The sequence below is a fragment of the Schistocerca gregaria genome, chromosome 5 (assembly GCF_023897955.1).
Source record: "Schistocerca gregaria isolate iqSchGreg1 chromosome 5, iqSchGreg1.2, whole genome shotgun sequence".
Taxonomy (NCBI): Eukaryota; Metazoa; Arthropoda; class Insecta; order Orthoptera; family Acrididae; genus Schistocerca; species Schistocerca gregaria.
This window is the reverse complement of record NC_064924.1, coordinates 29,380,571-29,408,259: the sequence shown is the minus strand read 5'-3', so window position 1 is coordinate 29,408,259 and position 27,689 is coordinate 29,380,571.

The following is a 27,689-nucleotide window of genomic DNA, read 5'->3' as shown; positions in this document are numbered from 1 at the left end:
GTTCCTTCTGAAGGTAGAATCTATGTTGTTGTTGTTGTTGTGGACTTCAGTCCTGAGACTGTTTTGATGCAACTCTCCATGCTACTTTATCCTGTGCGAGCTTCTTCATCTCCCATTACCTAATGCAGCCTACATCCTTCTCAATATGCTTAGTGTATTCATCTCTTGTTCTCCCTCTACGATTTTTACCCTCGACGCTGCCCTCTAATACTAAATTGGTGATCCCTCGATGTCTAAGAACATGTCCTACCAACCGATCCCTTCTTCTAGTCAAGTTGTGCCACAAACTCCTCTCATCCCCAATTCTATTCAATACCTCCTCATTAGTTACATGATGTACCCATCTAATTTTCAGCATTCATCTGTAGTACCACATTTCTAAAGCTTCTGTTCTCTTCCTGTCCAAACTATTTGTCCTCAATGTTTCACTTCCATACATGGCTACACTCCATACAAATAATTTCACAAACGACTACTTGGCACTTTAATCTATGCTCGATATCAACAAATTTCTCTTCTTCAGAAACGCTTTCCTTGGCATTGCTAGTGTACATTTTATATCCTCTCTACTTCGACCATCATCAGTTATTTTGCTCCCCAAATAGCAAAACTCCTTTACTACTTTAAGTGTCTCATTTCCTAATCTAATTCCCTCAGCATCACCCGACTTATTTGACTACATTCCATTATCCTCGTTTTGCTTTATTTCATGTTCATCTTATACCCTCCTTTCAAGACACTGTCCATTCTGTTCAACTGCTCATCCAAGTCCTCTGCTGTCTCTGACAGAATTACAATGTAATCGTCGAACCTCAAAGTTTTTATTTCTTCTCCATGGATATTAATACCTACTCCGAATTTTTCTTTTGTTTCCTTTACTGCTTGCCAATATACAGATTGAATAACATCGGGGATAGGCTACAACCCTGTTTCACTCCCTTCCCAATGACTGCTTCCCTTCCATAACCCTCGACTCTTATAACTGCCATCTGGTTTCTGTACAAATTCTAAATAGCCTTTCTTTCTCTGTATTTTACCCCTGCCACCTTCAGAATTTGAAAGAGAGTATTCCGGTCAACATTGTCAAAGTCTACAAATGCTAGAAACATAGGTTTGATTTTCCTTAATCTATATTCTAAGATAAGTTGTAGGGTCAGTATTGACTCGCGTATACCAACATTTCTACGGAATGCAAACGGATCTTTCCCAAGGTCGCCTTCTACCAGTTTTTCCATTCGTCTGTAAAGAATTCGCGTTAGTATTTTGCAGCTGTGACTTATTAAACTGATAGTTCGGTAATTTTCAAATCTGTCAACACCTGCTTTCTTTGGGATTGGAGTTATTATATTCTTCTTGAAATCTGAGGGTATTTCACCTATCTCATACATCTTGCTCACCAGATGGTAGAGTTTTGTCATGAGTGGCTCTCCTAAGGCTGCCAGTAGTTCTAATGGAATGTTGTCTACTCCGGGGGCCTTGTTTCGATCAAGGTCTTTCAGTGTAGAATGTAGGCAATGACAGTGAAGGTTGGGTTTGCTTGTTTTGGGGAGGAGATCAGACAGCGAGTTATCACTCTCATCGGATTAGGGATGGGGAAGGTAGGCGGCGGTGCCCTTTCAAACGATCCATCCCGGCATTGGCCTGGAGCGATTTAGGGAGATCACGGAAAACCTATATCAGGATGGCTGGACGCGGGATAGTAGTCGTCCTACCGAATGCGAGTCCAGTGTGCTAGCCACTGCGGCACCTTGCTCGTTTCGACAATGATGAGCTGCTGCTGCTGCTGCTGGTAGAGAACTACAAGTCACCTCCACATCCATGGATAACTATGGAACGGGCAATAGTTAGAACTACAGGTTTTTCAGCCCGTCAAATCCGACCTTGCTCCAAATACTTGCTGGCATATAAAGTAAAAACCCACCGCGCCTGCAGGAGCGCCGAACAAGGACGTAGTCACTCTTTCGTGACTCGTGCTGCTCTGCTTCCTCTTTGCTCGCAGCGCGAGAGAGACGCTTTGTACGCAAAGTTAAACAACGTCGCAGCTTCTGCAATTTCGTCGTGCTGTCGATACATTTAAACAATGTTCCCTTGCCGATTACTGAGCAATTTACAATATTTGCATGGTAATTACAATCAGTTATATATGTTCACAAATAAATACACTACTACGTCCATTATATATTAAATAATGTTTCTGTAATAAATTTACAGAGTGAGATGTAGCAGTATATTACAAGTTATCAACCGGTATTAAACGGTGAAAAATTTTGGATGGTGCAGAAGGTATTTTATACGCATTTTCGGTATCATATATGCCCCACATTCTACGAGTGTTTCCTAAAAGGAAGCAGAATCAGGGAATGTCCGAAGAAATACAAACGGAATTGCTGATGCGTAAAGCCATTCACTTTTGTCTACAGAATTTGTCAATCAGTCATTCTTCTTCTGATTAATTATGGTAATCATATGTTGGGACGTAATTCGCATGACAACAGTGTGTCATTGTAACTCAAAACTACATAGTGCACCATAACATATTTTAAACAACAAAATTACATGTTACAAAAAGGCATTACGTCTGAAATGGTTCATGTGTTACGAAAACTGCATGCCATTACTACAAAAGAGAACGTAAGTAACACTGTTAAAGGTGCACAAAAGAATAAGTAAGAGCATAAGAAACAAGATAATAAATAAATCACTAGTTACAGGGTTTGCTTTACATAGTTTTCATAAATACCCTAATCATTAACAGATTGCGTTTCTCATTACGAGAGTTCAGGTGTTTCAAGGAAGCTTCGAGCAGCTAAGATGTTTACATCAAAGCTTAGCACTGGCTGATCTGGGGGGAAAAAAGCGCTGCCTTCCACACGCGTATTTACGAAGGAAGCCGCAGGCAGCATCCTAAGGGCCCGTAGCTGCTCAGCCCAAACGTGGCATTGTTGCGTGGGCCACAGCGGCAGGCCTGATCTCTCTGCACGTGCAGTGGCAATCCAGAACGTACACCTGCCTGCTCGCATGCTTTGAAAATTCACTGCCGACTCATCTCTAAGGGTCGTTATATTTCTATCGCAATGGATAACTCGACACTGTACATATTCACACGTATACGCAGGCCTGAAACTAATAGACTGTCTCATTGCATCGATAGTTGACTTACATAATTCATGGAATAAAACAATTGTTTTACAACATATTATTTACAAAATTTCAGATGATACATATACCAGAGTGATGTTTATAGAAACTAGTCATGGCTTCGGTTTTTCTTTCATTATAATTACTTTCAGAACAGTTACTCCGTGAGCTAAATTTCTCGTTGTACTTTTTGGGAATTCGTTGATGACCGCCTGGTCCAAGAAATAAATTTGGAATAAATTTTGAAAATTACAGTAATAATTAAGTTCTCACTGCAATTTTTTCTCACGTTAATCAATTATTGACTGATACAATTTCTAGTCCGCAATGTTACGTACATCTAATAGCATGCCAGAATTAGGAAAAGTTAAACAGTGAGCGTAGATGTGAGGTACAGCGATAATCTCTTAAATGCTTAGTTATGAATGAATTTAAATTTTGAAATCTCATTATCAGTCTCGCCCGTTTCGTGCCTCGGCTTTGTTTTTTCGTAAACGTTCATTCTTCAACTCAATATCAGTACCAGCTCGCGGAGGGAAATCAGTTATCTCTTCAAAAAATGGTTCAAGTGGCTCTGAGCACTATGGGACTTAGCTTCTGAGGTCATCAGTCCCCTATAACTTAGAACTTCTTAAACCTAACTAACCTAAGGACGTCACACACACCCATACGCGAGGCGGAATTCGTACCTACGACCGTGGCGGTCGCGCGGTTCCAGACTGTATCGCCTAGAATCGCATGGCCATTTGGGCCCGGCAGTTATCTCTTCCATAAAGCTCTTAGACTTTTGGTCTAATAGCATTTCCTCCGGAGTGAACCCTATACATTCTTGCGTCAAAGCGTCATAATCTTTTCAAAATCGTTTATATATTCGCCCTACGTCCTGTGATTGTGGTGACAATACGTTCGTCAAAGTCGCCCCCGTCCACGCAAGTACCGTTCCGCTAGATTTTCGGCGGGGCAATAGGCCGATATGTGTATCACTTCAACCTCATTGCTATCAATATCTTCATTCCATAGTTTGGAAGTAAAATGTGCCCCATTATCGGACAAAATCGCTTTTGGATTTCAGATGTGCACAAAGTAATCGTTTGCAAGTTTCTTACAAACGGTTTTAGTTGTCGCTTTTATTAACGGATGTAACTTAATGTACTTCGACGACTACTGGTATGTAGGAGAAATTACCTCAGGTCTTTGGCAGAGAGCCAAAGAGGTCCGTACACACTCTAGCATATCGTCAGACATTAGAATCTGCATAGGACCACGATTTGTGCAGTTGGTCACTTTTACCCTCTCCCACTTATCTCAAGTCTTAATCCTATCCGCTGTTCTCTTTAATATATTGTTAAAAGCTCAACATTTTCTCTTTGCATTTCTTTTGTCTGCTATGCTCATGGCTAAGTGGTAATGATCTACCGTAACGGAGATGAACTTGCCTAAATTGCCTAGTGTATCTATTCTCGTCGTTGCGTATGTACAGGATATTGTTGTAGATCCTGCAATAATTTCTCAATTTTCCCCCGTCTTCATTCTTTTCAGCATACTTGGTCTTCACTGTTTACAAGCAACCGTTCTCGCTTTGATGGCGACACATATTTTTGCAAATACTCTCTAACAAGTCTTCCAAACTATCGTCAATATTTAGATTCCGCATACTGTAGTATTCCATCAATTTCATCAGGCCAAGTAACAATTTCGTTAGGTTTGTACTGACTACTCACATCAACACCTATTTCAATAAAATTCATACTAATTTCGGTATTATCTTTTGAAATGCATGTTACAGTTGTATTATTGTACTCAGTACGTGGTATTTCAGCAGCTAATCTAAGCCAATTATTATCTCGGTGCTCAAATCTGTCAACATGATAACTTTATGTTCAAATTATTCCCCCTGAGTTTCGAAACAGACAAATATTTGATGGATTACAGGTTCGCTATTCTTCCCGATAGCACCGATTATTATAGCTCATATTACGGGAGTCATGGTCTTTCTTCAAACAAATCTAAATTTTTTTTCGGACATTGCATTTAGCCGGGTACCTGTATCAATGAAAACGTGCATTTGTAGCCGTGCGTATCGACGGACACTACTATTTTTCTACACTCATCTGTTTCTAGTTCTTGGTTTTCCCGTGACAAATTTCCACATGAAAGTCATTCCAGGAAAATCCATCTCGCTCTGTTACCGATAGCGGTACATCTGGTGGTTTTTTAATTTTCTGTTTTTGACCGTTCTTAATTTTGTCTGCCTGTCCTGCGGTTGTTGAAGCCGTTTTGACCCCAGGACTTTTTATCAATTTCTTCTATTAACGAAACCTGTTTTACTTACAATTCTCTAACTGTTAAGTCATGTAAATTTTCTTCGGAAAGATGGCATCATTTTCCAAATTGCTTGGAGAAATGTGCTCTGTTTCTGCTTGTTAGTCTTCTCCCGAGATCACGCAAGACACAACTCTCTCGTCAGACGCTATTGAATCAGCCTCAACCTCGTCGATGTATTCCACGTGGCTTTCAATTACTCGTACCTGGTCATCATCCTCAGAAACCTAGGACTAACATCGCTGTTGCTGGCTACTTCAATTACTGCAGCATTTGGACTAGCCTGTCTCTTCGGTACAGAGCTTTCCGTTTCTTCACAAACGCTAATTTCATGCGGTCTGAGAAGCGTCAAATATTGTCCGCTCCCCAATTAGCACACCTCCCATATATCCGCTATAATTCTTCAGTTCGTCGTATATCCGACCGAACTGACGCAGCCACACCTTCTCGCTTTCCGCGTTGCCATTCGCGTTATCAGAGGTTTTATCCGAAATCTGCTTGATAAATTCCGGCGGCGAATCATACTGTATTGGAACCTGCGGTACCGTTGTTACTTAACAGCGACCGCCTCTTCCTTAATGAAAAGTAGGCCTACTCTATATTTTCACCGTTATTACGGACTTGATCGTTTTGCCGACTGCCGTTTCAACTTCAGTTATTGTTACCGAGCATACGTTAATCGTTCCGTCTTCTTGCACACTCTCCCACCGCCGATTTATCCATTAAGATCTGTGCTAGCGATGTTGCCTAGGGTTTCTTCTGGGTCCCCAAGGTCTTCCCACGCCCCTTTGGGTCGCAAACCAGCGCGCTTAATGGTTTCTCACATTAAGTGCGACACGCTCGTTTCTATCAGGCTGTCGCAGTTGCTGATTTTGCTCCTGCCTGCTGTCATTCCGCTGAGAACCGCGCACCATAATCACTTGCTACTGCGCTCTGCCATTTCTATTATTGTCCCCACTTTGACTCCTGTTGTAATGGTGTAAGTTATTACAACCACGGTGGTGGTTTCCATTTTGTTATTGTTCTTACGGTTGTTGCTGTTGTATTTCCGCGCTAATTCTATCTTTTCAATTAGTTTATTTTTATAACGGGATCAACAGTCTGTTCCAGTTTCTGTTCGGTCCTCGGTCCTCTCTGCTTCCGTTTCAGAACGACTATTTATGCTTGCAATTTTTCACTGGACGTCTGTCATATCCTATTTAACATTACCGATTTCGATAGTCATCACAATTATTTCTTTCTTGATTTCATCCCTTTTTCAGTTAACAACTTCAATATTGTTGTCAGCAATATTGACTGCTTTGTTCTGATCGTCCATTTTTATTGATTTTGCACCAATTTTACTGTTAATTGTTTCGGACTGATCTTTTACTCACTCGGATAGAGCATTAATGTTAGCATTAACTGATTCGGATTGGGCTTTCATTGATTCGGACTGAGAATTAATTTTACTGATCAACATGCTCAACAAATAGTTTATGTTTCCTGATGTTGGAGTTTTTGGCTCTAACTCTGGTTCATTCTTAATGATTTCCTCGTATCTATCGTCAATGGCTTCGGTTCTGATTTTTTTTTTCGGAATTTGTAGCATCTGCGAATGCCAGGAATTCTATCGTTGCCAGTTGCTGCGTTTCAACGGTAGCGTCTGTGATGCTATCCGGTGGTTCCCCAACAGTGGGTTCCACTGCCAGCGTTTTCCTTTGTTCTGTCGAACCTTCCGCGTTAGGTACAATCAAATTATCAGTTTCATTTATGTTCATCTTGTTGTCTGTTTTACTTTTAATGCACCTGCCTTACGTATGTGTTACGTGTGTTGCATACTTGTCGGGTGTTACCTGGTAACTGTCTCGTTCCTTACGATATATGATCAGTGTATTACTGGATACCCCTAAAAACCGGAAGCGGTGAACCATCTAGGAACTGGGTAAGGATATATAAAAGGCCAGGAAACCCAAGAACATTTCTGTCCTACCTCACTATCCTCTGGTGTGTTATTAAAAATAAACAGTATATATAGTGAAATTGGAACAGTCACTTTTTCATTCAGGCTTTTTTGAATACTGTTGATTTGCAACAGATGGATGTTGTTGGAAAATACAGATTTATCATATAGCTCTAGAACATGCAATTTCCTTAACCACAAGGTAAAATGAAAACTGCAAAGCAACAATATATCAGACATGACTTCAATGTTTCATCGAACTTACATAAAACGTCATGTTAGAAAGAATTCTAAAAACAGTTGGTAAAACTGTTGCTCATTAAAACACAAACAGTTTTCAGTTTTGGAGCCTAGAGCCGCATCTTCAGGTGCAACAACCTTGAAAGATCATAGGTATTCCCATCGCTCCTAGTCAAAATTTACTAATCAGAGAATATTGTCAATACTATGGCGATAGAAATGTAACGAGAATATGCTCCATTCATTTAGGATACATCGCTGATAGGTGAAACATACGGTTACAGGGTCGTGTTTTAAAATACGAGGGTAATCCCAAAAGAAAGGTCTATTTTTTTATATGTACTTAGACCTGTTTATTTCTACAATGGTTTACATCAGTTTACAGCTTGAACATTTAGCTATTTTTCTACATAATCACCATTTCTGTCGATGTATTTTTGTAGATGCTGTGACAGTTTTTGTATGCCCATGCCATACCAGCTCCCCGCCATGCTATTCAGAAAGTTATGAAATTCTTATTTTACCTCGTCGTCGGAGCTGAATCTTTTTCCGGCCAAATATTCTTTTAACCTAGGGAACAGGAGATAGTCATTGGGCGCCAAGTGAGGACTGTAGGGTGGGTGGGTAATTATATTCCACGGAAAATGTTGCAGGAAAGCAACGGTTTGCCGAGCGATGCGTGGGTGAGCATTGTCATGGAGAATGTGTACACCCTTGCTCAACATCCTCTTCTCCGACTCTGAATTGCCCGTTTGAGTTTATTCAGAGTCTCACAGGACCTGTCAGCGTTAATTGTGGTCCGAGTGGGCATTAAGTCGACCAAAATACCCGTTTCCGATCCCAAAAAACGGTTGTCATGACTTTACCGGCAGACTGTGTTTCTTTGAATATCCACGGCTTTGGCGAAGAAGGATGTCGTCATTGGCGTGATTGTTGCTTGGTCTCAGGTGTAAAGTGGTATGCCCATGTTTCCTCACCCGTGACAATTGAGTCGAGGAAGTTGGCGTGTTCGGCTGCAAGGCAGTGAAGAAATGCGCGGGAAGCATCAACTCGTTGCCGCATGTGGTCCTCAGTCAGCATGCGTAGCACCCATCTTGCGCATACCTTCCGGTAGTTCAATGTTTCCGGTGCTTCGGGAAATCTCAGGAACCAACATGCAGAGAGATAAATCTAGGTGATCCGCCGATCTTCACGCATGCTATATTCAACCTCAGAAATTGACGGTCTCCCGCTCCTTTGTTCGCCGTGAATTTCGGTCCGACCAGCTGCAAATCTACACCACTTACGAACATTTTTGACATCCATGCACGACTCACCATACACTTCCGTCAATTGGTGATGGATTTTAGTCGGCGCAGCGCCCTTTGCGTTCAAAAACCGAATAACTGCGCGCAATTCGCACATCCAACGGGAGCTCCGTTCTCAACGGCTGCCAAGCCAAGACTGAGCGCCTCAGTGCGGCGTGCTCATGTTTACACACAGCGCGTGAAGCACTCTTCATAAGAGAGTGACCAACCGCCACACAGAGTTCTGTACTTATAAGAAAATAGGAGACCTTACTTTTGGGATTACCCTTGTGAGGGCTAGGCAACTCAGTATTGGGCGGAGTAAAAGCCACCCCGCGGTACATGAAACCCCCATCAAATCTTCTGAAAGCATCAACACAGCATCACGTGCTTGTGGAAGCTGCTCACAATGCTCACTTGTGTCAAATTTACGGCCAAGAAAAAGTGAGTAGTATTCATGCCAAGCACACGTATTGCTGCTTGGGTTAAGTGTGGACCTATCCTTCCCTTGTGTAATATACTTCAGAGACCAGTTTCACTTATTATAAGATCATTTCAGACGAATGTAAGGATGTTTTAAGAGATAAAATTATTTTATTATGTGTTTATGCTTTGGTAACACACATTATGAAGATTAAGCATTAAAGCTAAAATGTGTTCTTTTCTTGTTTTTCCTACATCAGTCACCCTTCGACTGCTCTTAATATGATAGCTATGATTACACTGTGATCCGAATACCTCCTGACCTGCGTCGAAGAATTGTGACTTTTTTAGTGTTGAAGCATGGAAATGGCACACGATATCGCCATTCTGTCAACGTATACACTCTTCCACGAGGTTAAAGAAACATCTATTCATCCCTAGCAGAGTACTATTATTAATATCAGTGTTACAGAGTTCCATACGATCCAGCAATAAGTGCTTTGCGACATGTAGATCCCAATGAGGTAGTAGCGACCTAGATTCTGTTTTGTACGGCTGGAGAAAAAAAATCTGAGAGGTGCCTAAGGCTGTGTGTCGTATTACCTTAGTATAAAGTATTACACAGCAGATGTAATCAGAAATGGTGGTTGAAAGTTTTCGGTTTCTTAATATATGCGCTGTATATTAGATGGAAGGATGACGTCATATATCTGTAAAAAGTGGTAGTCTATGCACTCTAGGGACATCGTACCACATTCCTTAGTGAGAACCATGGTGTATGTTGGGAGAGATTGGTATGGATAGTGGCCTTCTATGGGTGATTGCTAGTTTTTGGAGTCACATAGCAAGAAAGGTTATGTGCGACTATTAACATTTGAGAGGAATCTTTACATCTTCCTCCGCAAAAAAAAAAAATTTGGTTTCTAAGTTCTGATTTTTAGCTATGGAAATAGATAGCAATACGGGAGAGCATATCAAAAACCTGTGTGAGACGATTTGTTACCTATGGAAGGGAGTACCTTACGCAACATAAGTGTACTTAAATAGCCCTAACACTCGTTTGGGACCTATTTTACACGTATCTGATTCCAATGCACCATAGGATAACAGTGTATTTTTGTCTTTATAGGCAAATTACATTTAGAAACTAGAATCGAGTCTATATGCATGTATACGACATTGAAGATTAGATTTAAAGGAACATTTGTAATAGCGGGACAGAGTACCACACATAGCATCACAGTACTTAAATAGCCCTTGAAGATGTTTGTAGATTAAGGCACAAGCATCTCAATCCTTTGCAGCACAGGGTAACTGTTTTTCTTTTCCTTCCTAAATAAATTACAATACAATTCGAGATGCGAATGGCCTCTACAATAAATGCCATATATGGTGTGGAAGACTGTAGTTTTAATAACTTACTTGATAAACGTGAAGGATGGTTAAATGATGATGGCGTCCTCTTGGATAAAATATTCCGGAGGTGAAATAGTCCCCCATTCGGATCTCTGGGCGGGGACTACTCAATAGGACGTCGCTATCAGGAGAAACAAAACTGGCGTTCTACGGATCGGAGCGTGGAACGTCAGATCCCTTAATCGGGCAGGTGGGTTAGAAAATTTAAAAAGTGAAATGGATAGGTTAAAGTTAGATATAGTGGGAATTAGTGAAGTTCGGTGGCAGGAGGAACAACACTTCTGGTCAGGTGACTACAGGGTTATAAACACAAAATCAAATAGGAGTAATGCAGGAGTAGGTTTAACAATGAATAAAAAATAGGAGTGCGGGTAAGCTACTATAAACAGCATAGTGTACGTATTATTGTGGCCAAGATAGACACCAAGCCCACGGCTACTCAGTAGTACAAGTTTATATGTGTGGCCTGCTTAACAACCAGAAAGATGACGCTGGGGATAAAATTTCAGGCGTTTATAAATTATACGATGCCCCGTGTTCTGGCAAGGCTCTGCTGCTGAAGATGACGAAGAAATTGATGAAATGTATGACGAGATAAAAGAAATTATTCAGGTAGTGGAGAGAGACGAAAATTTAATAGTGATGGGTGACTGGAATTCGGCAGTAGGAAAAGGGAGAGATGGAAACATACTAGGCGAATATGGATGGGGGGGGGGGGGGGGGGGTAAAAAATGAAAGAGGAAGCTGTCTGGTAGAATTTTGCACAGAGCATAAATTAATCATAGCTAACACTTGGTTCGAGAATCATGAGAGAATGTTGTATACGTGTAAGAACCCTGGAGATGATAAAAGGTATCAGACAGATTATATAATGGTCAGACAGAGATTTAGCAGCCAGGTTTTAAATTGTAAGACATTTCCAGGGGCAGATGTGGACTCTGACCACAATCTATTAGGTATAAGCTGCAGATTAAAACTGAAGAAACTGCAAAAAGGTGGGAATTTAAGGAGATGGGACCTGGATAAACTGAAAGAACCAGAGGTTGTACAGAGTTTCAGGGAGAGCATAAAGGAACAATTGACAGGAATGGGGGAAACAAATACAGTAGAAGAAGAATGAGTTGCTCTGAGGGATGAAGTAATGAAGACAGCAGACGATCAGGTAGGGAAAACGACGAGGGCTGGTAGAAATCCTTGGGTAACAGAAGAAATATTGAATTCAATTAATGAAAGGAGAACATATAAAAACGCAGTACATGAAACAGGCAAAAAGGCATGCAAACGTCTCAAAAATGAGATCGACAGGAAGTGCAAAATGGCTAGGCAGGGATGGCTAGACGACAGATGTAAGTTTATAGAGGCTAATCTTACTTGGGGTGAGATAGATACTGGCTATAGGAAAATTAGAGAGACCTTTGGAAAAAAGAGAATCAGTTGTATGAATATCAAGAGCTCAGATGGAAACCCAGTTCTAAGCAAAGAAAGGTGGAAGGAGTATATAGAGGGTCTATTCAAGGGCGATATACTTAAGGACAATGTTATGGAAATGGAAGAGGATGTAGATGAAGATGAAATGGGAGATTCGATCGTGCGTGAAGAGTTTGACACAGCGCTGAAAGACCTGAGTCGGAACAAGGCCCCGGTAGTAGACATCATTCCATTAGAACTACTGACGGCCTTGGGAGAGCCAGTCATGACAAAACTCTACCATCTGGTGAGCAAGATGTATGAGACAGGCGAAATACACTCACACTTCAAGAAGAATATAACAATTAAATCCCTAAGAAAGCAGGTGTTGACGGATGTTTAATAAGTCATAGCTGCAAAATACTAACGCGAATTCTTTAAAGACGAATGCAAAAACTGGTAGAAGCCGACCTCGGGGAAGATCAGTTTGGATTCCGTAGAAATGTTGGAACACGTGAGGCAATAGTGACCCTACGACTTATCTTACAAGAAACATTAAGGAAAGGCAAACCTACGTTTATAGCATTTGTAGACTTAGAGAAAGCTTTTGACAACGTTGACTTAAAAATTCTCTTTCAAATTCCAAAGGTGGCAGTGGTAAAATACAGGGAGCTAAAGGCTATTTACAATTTCTACAGAAATCAGATGGCAGCTGTAAGTTTCGAGGGGTATGAAAGGGAAGCAGTGGTTGGGAAGGGAGTGAGACAGGGTTGTAGCCTATCCCCGATGTTATTCAATCTGTATATTGAGCAAGCAGTGAAGGAAACAAAAGAAAAATTCTGAGTAGGTATTAACATCCATGGAGAAGAAATAAAAACTTTGAGGTTCGACGATTACATTGTAATTCTGTCAGAGACAGCAGAGGACTTGGATGAGCAGTTGAACAGAATGGACAGTGTCTTGAAAGGAGGGTATAAGATGAACATCAACAAAAGCAAAAACGAGGATAATGGAATGTAGTCGAATTAAGTCGGGTGATGCTGAGGGAATTAGATTAGGAAATGAGACACTTAAAGTAGTAAAGTAGTTTTGTTATTTGGGGAGCAAAATAACTGATGATGGTCGAAGTAGAGAGGATATAAAACGTAGACTGTCTATGGCAAGAACAACGTTTCTGAAGAAGAGAAATTTGTTAACATCGAATATAGATTTAAATATCAGGAAGCCATTTCTGAAAGTATTTGTATGGAGTGTAGCCATGTATAGAAGTGACTCTTGGACGGTAAATAGTTTGGACAAGAAGAGAATAGAAGCTTTCGAAATGTGGTGCTACAGAAGAATGCTGAAGATTAGATGGGTAGATCACATAACTAATGAGGAAGTATTTAATAGGATTGGGGAGAAGAGAAGTTTGTGGCACAACTTGACAAGAAGAAGGGATCGGTTGGTAGGACATGTTCTGAGGCATCAAGGGATCACCAATTTAATATTGGAGGGCAGTGTGGAGGGTAAAAATCGTAGTGGGTGACCAAGAGATGAATACACCCAGGAGATTCAGAAGGATGTAGGTTGCAGTAGGTACTGGGAGATGAAGAAGCTTGCACAGGAAAGAGTAGCATGGAGAGCTGCATCAAACCAGTCTGAGGACTGAAGACTATAACAAGAACATTTGTTAATGGTAGGAAGGAGCACCACACATAGCACCATTTTACTTAAATAGCTTTGAATTCTGTGCGTGCGCTCTGGGCAATGACTGTGCTGGACGCTCCTGTGGCTAAAAGCTGAATTAAATTTGAGCTGTACGTTGCGTCAAGTCACGAATCTTGTTTTCCCTGTTTTGATTTAATAGCACTTACTGCTGGATCCCAGGCGGCGCTTCATTGAAAATCTTCATCCCTGTTGATAAGATTGCACGCCGTACGGATATGTGTGGCCTGCTTAACAACCAGAAACGTGACGCTGAGGATAACATTTCAGGCTTTTCGTGAAACATACGACGGCCCGTGTGCTGGTAAGGCTCTGCTGCTGCAGATTTATCTGGTTGCCCCGGGAGTGTGTGACGACGATGTTGTATGCAAAGTTCTTGCACAGTTCGGCACGTCTGCCCAATATGAGATTTTCCGCAGTGGCATGGGATCTTTTGCACGGCATGTTTCCTAAGGCCAAGGTCGTCTTTAACCGAGTGCAATAAATTACTAAGTTCTGCTGGTAGCCGAGAAACACGCTTAATGTCGTGCCTTTTGAGGTATCTTTCATTCTTTGACAAAGCGCAATAAATTCCTCAATTTTACTGCTGGCCGGAAAACATACCTGATGTCGTGCCTTTTCAGTATTCTTTTATTCTTGAAGACTTGCCGCCAAAATAGGGTAAGATCGCCATGAAATTGGTGCCTCCGCATCTTCATTTACATCCGTGCTTTGAGTATGCCTAGAATAGAATGCGTGGCGTATCTGTCTGCAGGAATAGCCACTCTGCTGGAATACGTTTCTTAGGTGGTGCATCTCATCAAGTAGACTGTCGACATCTGACACCATATGTGCTCTGTGCACCAAGGAGCATAAGACACAACAGGAGTGCTGACAACTAATGAACTGCAAATGTAGCTCCATGTGACTTGATTTGCGATACACACTATGATCCAGTGTACAATTGGCTTTTCTTCTGACCACGAAAACCTGGAATGTTAAAATACCATCTTTGTACACTTCCACTGTGAGCTGTGTATTGGGATGCAGCAAGTTCAGATGGCAGAGAAACACAGGTAATCTCTCAGTCCCGTGGCACAGACTGACATTTTATCCCCAGCGTCAACTTTCTGGAACTGCACTGTTAAGAAGGGAATACGTATCCATCCGGTGTATGACCTTCTCGACAGGGATGCACGTTTTCCATTCGCTACCATTAAATCATAACACGAAGAAGAAGAGATTCCGATTCTCGAGTCGTGCGATGCACTTCTGAGATTTTATTTGCGTTTAACCACAAGAGTTTCCTGCAGAGTCATAGCCCCCAGAAGGCCGTTCTGTGGTTCCCGACGCTAGAAGCAGCGCTTTCCTCCAACTGCGGGCGCCTTCAAGCTCGCACGTATTGCCTGCTCGTGACCTGGTACATCCTGACGCCGCTGCACAATTATCAGCAGCCGCCCCTTGCAGCAGGTACCACCACCTGAAGATGTCAAGCAGTTGTGTCGACGAAATATTGTGCTATTTACGTAATACGATACGCTGGCAAACCCAAGAAGTGTGTTTGCAGGAGATCAATTGGGAAAGCCTGAAACATAACATACCAACCTGCCACGAACTTTCATTGATCTTAGAATCATCTGAGTGACCGAAATCACGAACAGCACATCTCCATATGTTCATCTCAATACTCTCACAGTTTATATCACTTCCTGCAGACCGTGTGTGTGTGTGTGTGTGTGTGTGTGTGCGCGTGCGTGTTTGTGTGTGTGTGTGTGTGCGTGTGTTCACAGTACTTTGTTGCTTTAGAAATATTTTCCGTCATGTTTCTTGAGTTGTTAATTTCAATACAGGAGCACAGAGCGTAATGAGCATTAATGCACTAATACTGCTGCTGTCGAAGACAGGAATTACAAGACAGAATGTGTTGTACCTAGCCATCAACTGACCGTCAGTATACTAGTCAATTTGCTGCACATCTTCCGGCACTCTATCTGAATGAGCCCCACCTTCGTACTTCATGATACAAGCTCAATTCCACTATACCTTTGAGGTCATTGTCAGCTGCTAACCCGACATTAACGCACATAGACTCGTTTGTGTTTAAATGCTACTTACTGGTGGGCAATAACATCGGTTCGACAACTCGACACTATGTCGCCACTGTCTAGCAACCTGTGAACCCACATCTGTTTGTGACATGTGGCTGACTAGTACAGCAAAATCATCATGCAGGTGGTGCTACTGTCTCATAGGTCGGCATACTCCACTCGTTTGTGTGACAAAATATAAAAGTCTCTGGGAAATACGACGAATTTCTCCCAAAGCATAGGGTGGATTAAAGTATGTACGGAAGTACGTATATGGGCACTCTTTTACTCCATCAGCTTGTGAGACTGGTATGGACGTGTAATTGATCAGACTAGTGCGATGTTTTCTTCACCATACACTGTACAGTGGCTTGCTGTGTACCTTACATGTGGAATGTCTGTAGATAATGGAGTATTCTGCAAGCAATAGGGGAGGGCCTATGGTGAAGTTCGTTGTTGACCTGAACGTAACTAAATCCATTGCACACTATTAGAACTCTAAATCCTCGATGATGTCATCGCAAACGTTAACTCCCGTACAATTTCTAGTACGTAGTAAGCATCTCGAGCAAGCTGAAGCAGAATGCCTATATCAGGTTTCGATTCATTCACAGAAATCATAAGGGAAGCAACCGTAGCACTAAGAACTGACACGTTTTAACCTAAAGCAGAAGACTTTGCCTGGCTCAAATTTATCTGCATGAATTTTTAAGTGATCTGCCCACATAGATGTGATTGTGTAGGAGGCAAGTGACGGCAAATCTTTCCGGTATGTCACGTGGAGACTGACATTAAAATTCGGATTGAGTTGAAAGCAGTACTATTACTGGAGCGAAGATTGACTGGTTTGGCTTGTTCTTCTTGATTAATTGGCCTTCAATGTAAGGTAGTTGTATATAAGTATAAGTGCCGGCCGCGGTGTCGAGCGGTTCTAGGCGCTTCAGTTCGGGACCGGGCTGCTGCTACGGTCGCAGGTTCGAATCCTGCCTCGGACATGGATATGGGCGATGTCCTTAGGTTAGTTAGGTTTAAGTAGTTCTAACTTTAGGGGACTGATAACATCTGAAGTCAAGTCTCATAGTGCTCAGAGCCATTTGAACCTTTTGAAAGGTATAAGTACTGGGTTCGCTTCTAAATAAATAACTAGACCTACACATATGCCTGTTACCCATGTGGATGGACTCTGCTCTAGACAGATAGTATCGAAGAGCACATGGCAGTAAGAAATGAGCAATGCTGTGATTAAGTTTAGAATATTCTCCTACTCTTGCAGTAGCTTTGAATTATTCATGAAGATGCGAGGCTGTTGCACCAATGTGAATGATACAATGAATAGTGTGTTTGAATCACTGTGATACTGTGAGGTTCGCATTAAGCAGCTTCGATCCATTGGAAAAATGGTGATATACTTATCACGAAACAGTATCCTGTCAATGAAGATTATGAGACCGTTACGTCATTGTATTTCTATCGTAGTAATAATATGGATATGACAGGACACATACATGGGATATTTATAGACAATCATTTGCTATCAATGAATTTTAGATACTATTCTTGTGAATTTCTTTGCGCTGTGCACATATACTCTGCAATGCTGTGAATGTCATCTTGTATGTTAGTGTAGTATTATTCTATCTGAGACAGCTTTTTACCTAGCCAGTGAAGGGTAGAGGATTAGACAGCCTTCTAACTAATGGAATAGTGTTCTCGCACTGTAATGTGATTTCGAGAAAATCAGCAGGAGCCTGTGCTTGGTGGGGAGGTGGCATCTCTTACTCATTAAAATCAGGTGGGTTCAACCGTTATACATCGAAGACTGGAATATATGTGATGATAGGGCAGGTAAGCGATACTCTGACGAAATGAGAGCTAAGACGTGAGCACTATATCTCTTTTGCTAGGTGTTAGGTGCAAAAATACTACAACTTCCCAGATATGTCTCGCAAAGTTACTGCAGTGAGAGAATTAGGGGCTGACATGATGACTTTTTACTAAGAGACAATCAGCAGCGGAAGTTCTCTCTTTTGTTATCTCGATAAATAGGCGGCAACGTTCCTTTGTGAGTTCTGTGTGCCTATAAATATACGGACTAGCGTCTTAATAGGCAGAATAGATTGGCATGTGCATAATTCAGAAGGAATCGTGTGGTGCGTGGTGGAGCCCGCGGTACAGCCAACATTTGGGTACTAGGAGATGGGCACACAACTACTGGTATGGCCAGCGTGGCAACGGCTCTGCCGCAGTCTGCAGTAGGTAGACAGTAGTGCACTTCATGACAGTAAGTTTTTCTCTTCGTCAGATATGTTTAGTGGAAATCTTACGGTGGGGGAATATGCATTTCTTCTCAATCTTCAAAACATACAAACCTCAGATACAATTATTGTTATGATCTATTGGTGGCTGAACTTTAACTACCTGACGAGCAAAATGTGTGTGTGTGATGCTCAGACGCTGAAATTACGTTTTTATTATGAATAAGAATCATTATAATTTTTGATATTGCAATTGTGTATGCGCGAGTGTGTGTGTGTGTGTGTGTGTGTATGTGTGTGTGTGTGTGAGAGAGAGAGAGAGAGAGAGAGAGAGAGAGAGAGACAGAGACAGAGACAGACAGGTAGGAAGCGAGTCAGGAATTGCCCGGCCAAAGGAATTCCACCACCTGATGCTTTGATCGGTGGGTGCAAGAACAAATGCAGGTCTCTCAGTCGGGTAGGCATGATAAAATCAGACTGTTATTGGCTTGTAGGCTCTCAGTGTTGCCAGGCTGTGTGGCCTACAACAGCAGCATCTGTGCGACGGTGTGTGTGTGGCCACCACGGGGGTTTCTCTGTGTGTCAAGGAGGACGGGCAACTCACACATGTGCGCTCTAGCGGCAATGGCCACAGTCGCCACGTGAAGACACTAGCAGTGCGCCCTGGTATTCGCAGCATCGGGGTGTGCCCTTAGTCCACAGGCGTCCACAGCGAACGGAACTGTCAGCGCTCAGCATACTGCTTAAATAACGAACATTAAAACTTAACTGAAGAATATACTATTACGACCTCTGCAACGTACGGATTTCACGTTGATTCCACTCCCATAGCTCAACAAAGACTGAGGCTTTTTCCTACCAATTTCCATGTGAGGGAGCAGAGGGGAGATGTGTAGCAGAGGGAGAGCTGGGATACTTCTCCAGTGCGGGAAAAGTGGCTCAGAACTGTAATTGGGAGGGGTAACAAAAACAGAGGGTTGGGGGTGGTGGAGGCTAGGGGGAGGGATGAGAGGTTTCTCGGAAGGGCAGATTATTCACAGGGGTCACCAATCAGCCCCCAGAGGTCCACAAAACAATCCCATGTGGTCATATACCATTTAGTACACGTGGTTTAATTGCTGTTTAATTAATTGGCAATTTGATGTAAAAAGTACGCCATGATCTACTTTGCCCCACTAATAACGTGGCACGTCTGGCCTGGAAACTGTTTAATTTAAGTCAGAATGTCCAATTTAGTATAATTTAGTGTGACAGAATACCAGTGTCGACACTGTGGTCAAACGTCGGTAGGTGAGCAAACTTTGGTTGACAGCCAGTAGTCTGGTTGCAAGGGATCTTGCTTCATAATGAATGCAGGCTCCTTTGTTCCACTCCTTCCAAATCAATTTCCTGCCTCTTGGGGTGTTTGTAGTTGCAGAAAAGTGGACTTTGGGACAGTGAAACAGACCTGAAGAAAATACCTTACCAAGTCAGCCCCAAAATAAATTACAGTACATCACAAAAAATCAGATTCTTTTATTTAAAATTAACGATAAAGAAATTAAAACAAAAAACAGCACCTCTACGTCTGAGGCAGGCTGCTCTTTGACAAAACTCTGATGGACTTCTTCCTTTCGCATTAATTTCAGGAATAATACTTATGACAAATAATACCAAATAACTGTTTTATGGGGTTTATGAGATTTATGAAAGATAGAAAACGACTAGAAGAGGTAATCGTGAAATAACCACAAAAGCGGCATCCATTTCGACATTATTTAAATTGTGGGACATTAGTTTCCTTCCTCATAGTATTCCCCCACGCCCAACTATTTTCTATTGTTTCTAAAAAAATTTGACAGTCTTCATCTTCATAATGGTTTGGTTAGGCAGTCGGTCTAAATGTTGTTTGTCCATTCACGAAGCACAGTGAAATCAATGTTCAAATGAAGACGTGTGTATATTGGTTTTTCTTCTTTCGATCTCTTTTCCGCAGTCGCAGTTTTACTAGTAACATGGGAGTCACACCGTCTTTTGCGTCTGTATCTTATTTCACCAAACGCGTTTCGCTTTATTTAAAGCAATTTCATTGCTCAGGTTTTTGGCCACTACATTGTTTCCATGCATTCCTCTGCTCATAGGCGTTCGTCACTGCAGTGAAAAACGATGTTTCCTAGTGTGCATGTTTTTATAGATCCACGTTTTGATTGGAACAGATATCTCAGGAGGTTAACGTAAATACTAGTGTAGAAACACACGTAAAAGACGAAAAATTGTGTGTCAGTGTAATGCAGCGCGCTAAAATCCGATCGACTCGGTACATAAAAATTCGTGAAAACATTACTTTGAGAAACAATATAGTTGATATCTTTAAATCTGCAAATTTCAAGAAGTTAACGAGTTTTGTTTATTACAACTTTCATAACGGAACTATTGCATGGAATTAACTATCAACTACAACATTACTTTCGGTCTTGAGTATGTGTTACCAATTGACAAGAAAATCTCTTCCTCACGCAGTTACTAATATAATGTGAACGGTTCTGAATAAATGAACAGCTAAATTTATTACCGAAGTTAACCTACAGAACTACTTTCTTAAGCTACAGGGTGTTTCAAAAATGACCGGTATATTTGAAACGGCAATACAAACTAAACGAGCAGCGATAGAAATACACCGTTTGTTGCAATATGCTTGGGACAACTGTACATTTTCAGGCAGACAAACTTTCGAAATTACAGTAGTTACAATTGTCAACAACAGATGGCGCTGCGGTCTCGGAAACTCTATAGTACGATATTTTCCACATATCCACCATGCGTAGCAATAATATGGCGTAGTCTCTGAATGAAATTACCCGAAACCTTTGACAACGTGTCTGGCGGAATGGCTTCACAAGCAGATGAAATGTACTGCTTCAGCTGTTCAATTGTTTCTGGATTCTGGCGGTACATCTGGTCTTTAAAGTGTCCCCACAGAAAGAAGTGACAGGGGTTCATGTCTGGCGAATAGGGAGGCCAATCCACACCGCCTCCTGTATGTTTCGGATAGCCCAAAGCAATCACACGATCATCGAAATATTCATTCAGGAAATTAAAGACGTCGGCCGTGCGATGTGGGCCGGGCACCATCTTGCATAAACCACGAGGTGTTTCCAGTGTCGTCTAAGGCAGTTTGCACCGCCACAAATTTACGAAGAATGTCCAGATAGCGTGATGCAGTAATCGTTTCGGATCTGGAAAATGGGCCAATGATTCCTTTGGAAGAAATGGCGGCCCAGACCAGTACTTTTTGAGGATGCAGGGACGATGGGACTGCAACATGGGGCTTTTCGGTTCCCCATATGCGCCAGTTCTGTTTATTGACGAAGCCGTCCAGGTAAAAATAAGCTTCGTCAGTAAAGCAAATCCTTCCCACATGCATATCGCCGTCATCAATCCTGTGCACTATATCGTTAGTGAATGTCTCTCGTGCAGCAATGGTAGCGGCGTTGAGGGGTTGCCGCGTTTGAATTTTGTAGGTGTAAACTCTGGCGCATGAGACGATACGTGGACGTTGGCGTCATTTGGACCGCAGCTGCAACACGGCGAACGGAAACCCGAGGCCGATGTTGGATCACCTGCTGCACTAGCTGCGCGTTGCCCTCTGTGGTTGCCATACGCGGTCGCCCTACCTTTCCAGCACGTTCATCCTTCACGTTCCCAGTCCGTTGAAATTTTTCAAACAGATCCTTTATTGTATCGCTTTTCGGTCCTTTGATTACATTAAACCTCCGTTGAAAACTTCGTCTTGTTGGAACAACACTGTGTTCTAGGCGGTGGAATTCCAACACCAGAAAAATCCTCTGTTCTAAGGAATAAACCATGTTGTCCACAGCACACTTGCACGTTGTGAACAGCACACGCTTACAGCAGAAAGACGACGTACAGAATGGCGCACCCACAGACTGCGTTGTCTTCTATATCTTTCACATCACTTGCAGCGCCATCTGTTGTTGAAAATTGTAACTACTGTAATTTCGAAAGTTTGTCCGCCTGAAAATGTACTGTTGTCCGAAGCATATTGCAACAAACGGTGTATTTCTATCGCTGCTAGTGTAGTTTTTATTGCCGTTTCAATTATACCGGTCATTTTTGAAACACCCTGTATGTACTCCATTAAAACAAGGGCACATGAAGGAATATACGCTTGTCACACATAAAGCAGTGGAATGACAGGTGGGATTCTATAGGCAAGTCTCAGCATCAAGGGTGAGTATAAATTTATAATCCGATTCACTATCGGCCATTACAGTCATCTACAGATGTGAAAGAAATCCTTAGAGAAAACCAAAGTTTGCCAACACCTAAGTTCCCCAATCATACTGTCATCATCTGGAATAATAAAAGTATTAATAGTGGGAGCCAATGTTAGCACCAATGGTAGCACTAAATAGGGGATCAGGGAGAAATTTTATAAGGGGTCTATGCTCCAGACTGAACGCTGATAGGCATATGATGATGATGAGTAGTGGGTGTGATAAGACGTCTGGCCAAACATTACTAAATACTTCCTCTGGAAAGTACTTAGAACACGTTGTTCTGAACCCCACTCGTGATGGAAATGTATAAGAACTATCGCAACCAATAGACCTCCCCTCTTTCAGGGCGTCCACATTCGATATGATGCATGAGGCAGTGGTAGCAACAGTGCTTATCAAAGTGGAAGGGGCATTCCAAAAAACGAGAAGAATTTACATGTTCAAGAAAGTAGATAAAGAAAGACTAGTGTTACTTATGAATAAGGCACTTGGAACATTTGGCTCTGGAGAGAAACATGCAGTAGAGCTGTGGTTCACGTTTAAAAGGCAAGTTCACCGAACAGTAGATACAAATGTACCAGGCACAACAGTTCATAATAGAAGGGGCCCTCCACGTTATACAGATCAATAAGAAACTTTTAAAGAAACAGAGACTACTGCGTAACAAGCGGTAAACAAAGCGTAGGGCTGTGTATACGGAGATGCTAAATGAAACGCGTTTGCTTGTCAAAAACGCAATGACTGATTACCCTAACAGAATATTTTCGTAGATTCTCTCACGAAATTCTCGCCGTACGTAAAGAATGAGACAGAAGCAAGAGCTGTGGGTATCAACGAAAAATCAGAAATGCTGAACACCATTTACAAGTGTTTCTTTACAATGAAAGGCCCAACGATACTGAACCAATATTAATCTCCTATCACTGAAAAGACCAGTATCGGTGTGATATAACTGAACAAAGCTGCACGACGTAATTGACTCAGTGTCAGGCTATATACCGAGTATGTGTGACCCTAATCTCAAGCGTGCAGCAATTAACTAGAAGAAAGCACAGGACACACCCATCTAAAGGAGGTTTTTTTGTGGTTTTAGGGCGCACAACTACAATGGTCATTAGCGCCCAGACTAAGTTAGGAATGCACCGCGAGGCACAAGGTTAAAACAGCAACTGAAAGGGAAAACACTATAAAAGACGTATTAACAGGCATACATTAAAAAAACAACAACAGCATAATCAAACGTCCTTAGACAGGTTTGTCAAGTTGATAAAACGAAGAACGCGAGCAGCAGCTCCTGGGTCATCCGCTAAAATGGCATCCAGAGTACATGCAGGCCAAGATCAAGACGCAGTGTAGTAAAATCCGGACAGGACGTTAAAATGTTGCGGACCGTCAGCAATTGTCCACGTGGACAGAACGGCGCCGGCGCAGCCGTCAGCAGATGGCGATGGCTGAACCGGCAGTGTCCAATTCGTAGCCGGGCCAAAACGACCTCCTCCCGCCGAGAAGGACGTGAGGAGGACGTCCAAGCCGCGGGAAGAGGTTTCAAGGCCCGAACCTTAATGTCCGCAAGTGCAGCCCAATCGGCATGCCACAGCGATGAAATGCGCCGGCAAATGACCGTGCTACAATCTGATGAAGGGACACAACAAGAAGCCGTCCGAGGCTGGAGGACCACAGTCTTGGCCGCGGCATCTAAAGCTTCGTTCCCAGGGATACCGACATGGCCAGGAACCCACATAAAGCTGACTGGAGAACCATCGTCCACCAGCTGCTGACGAGAGCGTTGGATCGGTGCACGAAAGGGTGAACCGGATACGGATTACTGAGGCACTGGATGGCGCTCAGAGAATCGGAGCAGATGACATAAGCAGAATGTCGGTGGCGGCAGATGTAATGAACAGCCTGGTAGAGGGCAAAGAGCTCAGCTGTGAAGACCTAACAGTCTCCATGTAGCCCGTATTTGAAACTTTGTGCCCCGACAATAAAAGAACACCCGACCCCGTCATTGGTCTTAGAGCCATCTGTATAAATGAAGGTCATATTAATGAACTTCGAACGAAGTTCGACAAAACGGGAGTGGTGTACCGAACCGGGGGTAACCTCCTTTGGGAGCGAGCTGAGGTCAAGGTGAACGCGAACCTGAGCCTGGAGCCAAGGTGGCGTGTGGCTCTCGCCCACTCTAAAGGTTGCAGAGAGTGAAAAATCAAGGTGTTAAACGAGGCACCGAAAGCGAACTCCAGGGGGTAGCAGGGCAGAGACATACAACCCGTATTGACGGTCGAGAGAGTCATCAAAAAAGGAACGATACGATGGGTGGTCGGGCATTGACAGTAGCCGACAGGCATAACGACAAAGCAGTATATCGCGCCGGTAAGTGAGTGGCCATTCACCGGTTTCAGCATGAAGACTCTCGACGGGACTAGTATAAAACGCTCCGATCGCAAGACATAAACCCCGATGTTGTATGGAGTTGAGGCGGCGTAAGATGGACGGCCGTGCAGAGGAGTATACGAAGCTCCCATAATCCGGCTTGCAGCGGACGATCGACCGATATAGGCGAAGTTGGACGGTTCGATCCGCTCCCCACAGCATACCACTGAGAACACGGAGGACATTTAGAGAACGGGTACAAAGGGCAGCCAAATATGACACATGTGGAGACCAGCTAAGTTTCCTGTCAAATGTAAGAACACGGAGGACATTTAGAGAACGGGTACAAAGGGCAGCCAAATATGACACATGTGGAGACCAGCTAAGTTTCCTGTCAAATGTAAGACCTAAAAATTTTGTTGTCTCCACGAATGGGAGAGCAACGGAACCGAATCGTAAGGACGGTGGGAGGAACTCTTTGTAGCGCCAGAAGTTAATACAGACCGTCTTCTCGGCAGAAAAACGGAAGCAATTGGCGACACTCCAGGAGTAAAGGCGGTCAAGAGAACGCTGAAGACGGCGCTCCAGGAAACATGTACGCTGCGCGCTGCAATAGATTGTCAAATCGTCCACGAAAAGGGAGCCTGATACATCAGCTGGGAGGCAATCCATTATTGGATTCATCGCTATTTCGAAGAGAGCGACGCTCAAAACGGAGCCCTGTGGCACCCCATTTTCCTGGCGAAAGGTGTCTGACAGGACATGACCCACACGTACCCTGAACTGTCGATCCATGAAAAAGGAACGAATAAAAAGAGGGAGGCGACTGCGAAGGCCCCATGTATGCATGATGCGGAGAATGCCCGCCCTCCAAATCAAGGAACACAGCCGCGGTCGGGCGCTTCCGCAAGAAGTTATTCATAATGAAGGTTGACAAGATAACCAGATGGTCAACAGCAGAGCGGCGCCTACGAAATCCACACTGTACATTGGTAAGTAGGCGTCGAGATTCGAGCAGCCAAACCAAACGAGAGTTAGCCATTCGCTCCATCACCTTACAGACACAGCTGGTAAGCGAGATGGGTCGATAACTGGAAGGCAAGTGCTTGTCATTCCCCAGCTTAGGAAGCGGTACAATAGACGCGCTTCAGCATGCGGGAATATGTCCCTCAATCCAGATGCGATTATAAGTACGAAGAAGGAAACCTTTACCCCGCAGGAGAAAGGTTCTTCAGCATCGGAATGTGAATAGAATCAGGCCCTGGAGCGGAGGACCGTGACCAGGCAAATGCATTTTCGAGTTCCCCCATGGTGAATGGGGCATTGTAACTTTCACGATTCCAGGAGCGGAAGTTAAGTGGCCTAGCCTCATCTGCCTGTTTTCGGGGAAGGAAGGCAGGGTGGTAATGAGCGGAGCTCGAAACCTCTGCGAAAAAGCGGCCGAAAGCATTGGTGACATCCTCAGGGGCCACAAGGACGTCATTCGCGACCGTCAAGCCAGAAACTGGTGAGTGGACCTTAGTGCCAGATAGCCGGCGCAGGCTACCCCAAACAACAGAAGAAGGAGTAAAACTGTTGAAGGTGCTTGTGAAAGCAGCCCACCTGGCTGTCTTGCTTTCTTTAATAATACGACGACACTGCGCACGTAATTGTTTATAATTGATACAATTCGCCACTGTAGGGTGGCGTTTAAAGGTGCGTAAAGCACGTCGACGAGCATGTAAAGCGTCTCTACATGCTGCGGTCCACCAGGGGACCGGTACGCGAATTGGAGAAGAAGTAGTGTGATGGATGGAATATTCAGCAGCAGTGAGAATCACTTCCGTGGGGTGTGCGACCTGACTATCGCAGCTTGTGAAGGTTTGATCCTGAAAGGTCGCCCTGGAAGAGAAGAGCCGCCAGTCTGCTTAGGAGATGTTCCAACTAGTTGAGCACGGAGAGGGGGTATGATGCAGGAGATGGATAAAACAAGGGAAGTGGTCACTCGAATATGTATCAGAAAGTGCATACCACTCAAACCGGCGTGGAAGTTGGGTAGTACATACAGAGAGGTCTAAATGGGAATAGGTGTGAGATGTGTCTGAAAGAAAAGTAGGGGTGCCAGTATTGAGGCAGACAAGATAGAGCTGGTTGAAAACGTCTGCTAACAGAGAGCCCCTCGGACAGGATGCTGGAGAGCCCCAAAGAGGATGGTGAGCATTGAAGTCTCCCGTTAACAAAAATGGTGCAGGGAGCTGAGCAATAAGTTGCAACACGTCTGCCCTGGTAACGGCAGACGACGATGGAGTGTAAACGGTACAAATGGAAAATGTAAAAGTGGGGAGAGTAATGCGGACGGCAACTGCCTGCAGGCCGGTGTGCAATGTGATGGGATCATAGTAGATATCACCCCGGACCAGCAACATAACCCCTCCATGAGCCGGAATACCTGCCACAGGGGGTAAGTCAAAACGCACAGAGGTGTAGTGTGCCAAGGCAATGTGATCGCATGGGTGTAGCTTGGTTTCCTGGAGGGCTACCACGAGCGGACGGTGCAAGCGGAGCAGCAGCTTTAAGTCCTCTCGGTTGGAGTGAATGCTGCGAATATTCCAGTGAATAATTGCCATAGTGAGAAGAAGAAGATGCAAGAAGGGGTCATCGAGAAGGCCGCTGAGGGCCCGGCTTCGAGCGAGCACTGCCGCCGCTAGCAGGAGGCGGACAGTCATCGGCCATTTGTTCTAAAGGTTTATCGGCCATCTTATGAAGATGGCCAAAAGGGGGAGCTTCCTCCGCTGGTGAACGGCCAGATGTTCGGCTACCAGCGGTGCGGCCAGGCGAAACGGATGACGGCCTGG